The sequence below is a fragment of the Hordeum vulgare genome, chromosome 4H, assembly GCF_904849725.1.
Source record: "Hordeum vulgare subsp. vulgare chromosome 4H, MorexV3_pseudomolecules_assembly, whole genome shotgun sequence".
In the NCBI taxonomy this organism is placed as follows: Eukaryota; Viridiplantae; Streptophyta; class Magnoliopsida; order Poales; family Poaceae; genus Hordeum; species Hordeum vulgare.
The window spans coordinates 237941267-237945752 of NC_058521.1; positions in this window are offsets into that span (position 1 = coordinate 237941267).

Genomic DNA, 4486 nt, shown 5'->3' on the forward strand with positions numbered 1-4486 from the left:
TTGACGCTCTTCAAAAATAGTGGGATTATCATAAAATAAAGTCATGACTTCTCCAATCCCACTTTCAATATTATTGCAAACATAATAATCATCATGAGGCTTAAATTTTTTTTCAAGATCATAAGAAAAATCATTACCCCAATCACGATCATTGCAACAAGTAGTGGACATAGCAAAACTAGCATCCCCAAGCTTGGGGTTTTGCATATTTTTAGCATGATTGTCACTAATAGAATTTATAGTGAAATCATTGCAATCATGCTTTTCATTCAAGGAGCCCTCGTGAATCACTTCATGAATTTCTTCATCACGATTTTCATATTCACGTATCTCAAGCAAAACTCCATAAATATAGTCAAGTGCACTCAACTCACTAGCAATTGGATCAACATAATTGGATCTTTTAAAGAGATTAGCAAGTGGATGAGGATCCATATCACTAGATTTTCAGCAAGCGAAGATGCAAGCATATTGAAGGCACATAGCCCACAAGAAAAGGGAAGGCAAATGGAAGAAAAGGGCGGACAAAAAGGCAAACGAAAAAGGAAAATTGTGAAGTGGGAAGAGGAAAACTCGAGGCAACTGGCAAAAAAGGTAAATGCAAGAGATGAGTTTGTGACACTTACTTGGATAGATCATGACTTGATCTCTCCCCGGCAATGGCGCCAGAAATCCTTCTGCTGCTGGCTACGCCTATAGGGATTTCCATGGAAAATATGCAAAGGATTCCCCCGCGGCCTTGGATCCTTGTGTTGGTGTTCCCTTGAAGAGGAAAGGGTGATGTAGCACAGTGGCGGTAAGTATTTCCCTCAGTTTGAGAACCAAGGTATCAATCCAATAGGAGGATCGCGTCAAGTCACAAGTGCCTACACAAACACAAAGAGCTTTCACCCAACGCTATGAAGGGGTTGTTAATCCCATATAGATTGTTTCCAAAGTGAGAACTGAAAGCAAAAAGTAAACAAGGCAAAGTAAAAGTAAAAGCGGAGATGATAATTGTGAATAGACCCGGGGGCCGTAGTGTTCACTAGTGGCTTCTCTCATGAAAGCAAGTAGACGGTGGGTGAATGAATTACTATCGAGCAATTGATAGAACCGCGCAAAGTCATGACGTTATCTATGGCAATGATCATACATATAGGCATCACGTCCAAAACAAGTAGACCGATACTTTCTGCACCTACTACTACTACTCCACACATCGACCGCTATCCAGCATGCATCTAGTGTATTGAGTTCATAAGAACAGAGTAACGCCTTAAGCAAGATGACATGATGTATATGGACAATCTCAAATCTATGATGAAAGCCCATCTTGTTACCCTTGATGGCAACAACATGATGCGTGCCTTGCTGCCCCTTCTGTCACTCGGAAAGATCACGACACGGTATGAACCCAAAACCAAGCTCTTCTTGCATTGCAAGAATCATAGATCTAGTTGGCCAAACAAAACCCAACGCTCGGAGAGACTTACAAGGATATAAAATCATGGATATAAGAAATCAGCAAAGACTCAAATATAATTCATAGATAATATGATCACAAATCCACAATTCATCGGGTCTGGATAAACACACCGCCAAAGAGGATTACATCGGATAGATCTCCATGCAGATCATGGAGAACTTTGTATTGAAGATCCAAGAGAGAGAAGAAGCCATCTAGCTACTAACTACGGACCCGTAGGTCTGAAGTAGACTACTCACGAGTCATTGGAGAGGCCATGATGTTGATGTAGAAGCCCTCCAGCTCCAAAGTCCCCTCCGGCAGGGCACCGGGAAGGGTCTCCAGATGAGATCTTGCGGAAACGGAAGCTTGCGGCGGCAGAAAAGTGGTTTCGTGGACGCCCTTATTTTTTCTGGGATTTTAGGGAATATATAGGCCAAAGAGATAGGGCAGGGGAGCTCCACGGAGGCCACAAGCCTGGCAGCCGCGAGCCCCCCTTGGCCGCCGCTACAGGGCTGGTGGGCTTCCTGTGGGCCTCTTGCCTTGGCCCTCAAGTTCCCCGATCTTCTTCTGTTTTGGAAAAATTCATTTCGGGGATTTTATTCCCTTTGGACTCGGTTCCAAAATCAGATCTGAAAAGAGTCAAAAACACAGAAAAACAGGAACTCGCACTTGGCACTGAATTAATAAGTTAGTCCCAAAAAGGATATAAAAGGTATATAAAACATCCAAAGTTGACAAGATAACAACATGAAACCCTCAAAAATTATAGATACGTTTGAGATGTATCACTTCCTTTCTTTGAAGAAGTAGGGGAAGGAAGCTGTCCATCACGACGTCTCTTGGGTGGCGAGGTGGCGAAAAGTTCGGTGTACTCCTCCACGTCAGGCGAGGACTCTGAAGAGCAGTGTCCTGAAGCAATGATATTCCTCCTCGGAAAGCGATGCCAGGTGGTCCTTCGGGTGCTCCTTCTTTCTTCACCTTGCAGTTCTTCATCTTTTCCATGCGAAGTAGATCCTTGAATTGGTACAGCTCTTGGTGAATCTTTGTTGCCTCCTTGATCAAAAGGTGCATCAAAGTGTTGGAGGAGAGACTGAAGTAGGTATGAAACCTCAGTGGCGTCCCGTCCTCGGAAGATGGGTTGAGTGTCCAACTCCCGTCTATCCCATCCTTAACAAAGGGTAGGTGACGAGTAGATGGCTCGTTAGCCATCTCGGGAAGGATGTCACGGAGTCGCACAAGCGCTTCTCGTGCTGCTGTCTGCACTGCCAACATCAAATCCTCCATCCGTGGTCCTTCAAAGAACAAACTAGTCAGGGAGTCATTAGCCTTCACTATCACGTCCACGTGATATTATTTGGTGTCGGCGTTGACCCAGTGCTCGTGGTAGAGGAAGATGGGCGTGCGGCGTGGTTGGCACTTCTCGAGGCTATCGCTCAAAAGTAGAGGAAAGCCCGTCTCCAGAAGCATCTCAGGTACGGAGGCCATTTACAAGGTGTAGATGAGAGGGTTAGAAAGTTTTTAGTGGGTGCAGAATCTCAGGTTAAGGTCTATGTGCACTAGTCATCTCGACTATTGTCCATACTACCTAAGGATTCCTATAGTCAGGATGGCTCTGATACGAGCTTTGTGGGGACCCCGACTTACGAGTCGAGATCGCCGAATGAACGTGCTCAGTGATTTCGGAGATCAATGTTCACCAAACACACAGATACTGAATAAAAGAGTCTTACATCCCAGTACTGAATTATTACATCACATGACCGAATGGTCAAGTTCACAAGGTAGGGCCTAAGTCCAAATCATACCGATACAACTAATAGCGGAAATCATAGGGGCTAAGCTGGTACCCATGCCAGCGAGCCTACACCTTGCTACCTCTTGATCTTGCATTGGTTTTTCCATTGAAGAGGAAAGGGTGATGCAGCACAGTAGCAGTAAGTATTTCCCTCAGTTTGAGAACCAAGGTATCAATCTAGTAGGAGTATCAAGGCAAGTCTCCAAAGTACCTACGCAAAAACAGCAAACTTGCACCCAACGCTACAAAGGGGTTGTCAATCCCTTCACGATTGATTGCAAGGTGAGATCTGAAGGCGGAAAGTGCAACAAAGTAAAAGTGTAGGGATGAAAATACGATGTGAAGTAGACCCGGGGGCCATAGTGTTCACTAGAGGCTTCTCTCATGATAGCAAATATTACGGTGGGTGAACGAATTACTGTCGAGCAATTGATAGAACCACGCAAAGTCATGACGATATCTAAGGCAATGATCATACATATAGGCATCACGTCCGAGACAAGTAAACCGATACTTTCTGCATCTACTACTATTACTCCACACATCGACCGCTATCCAGCATGCATCAAGTGTATTGAGTTCATAACAAACAGAGTAACGTCTTATGCAAGATGACATGATGTAGAGGGATAAATTCATGCAATAAATATAAACCCCGTCTTTTTACCCTTGATGGGAACAACACGATGCATGCCTCGCTACCCCTTCTGTCACTGGGTGAGGAGACCGCATGGTATGAAACCAAAACCAAGCACTTCTCCCATTGCAAGAATTATAGATCAAGTTGGCCAAATGAAACCCACAACTCAAATAGAATTACAAGGATATGAAATCATGCATATAAGAGATTAGAAGAAACTAAAATAAGATTCATAGATAATCTGATCATATATCCACAATTCATCAGATCTCGACAAACACACCGGAAATGAGGATTACATTGGATAGATCTCCATGAAGATCATGTAGAACTTTGTATTGAAGACCCAAGAGAGAGAAGTAGCCATCTAGCTACTAGCTACGGACCCGAAGGTCTATGGTAAACTACTCACGCATCATCAGAGAGGCAATGGTGTTGATGAAGAAGCCCTCCGTGTCCAAATCCCCCTCCGGCAGGGCACCGAAATGTGCCACAAATGGGATCTTGCGGAGACAGAAGCTTGCGGCGGCGGAAAAGTATTTTCGTGGCTCTCTCCCATGGTTTCAGATTTTTTGGGGATTTATAGGCGGAAGAAGTAGGG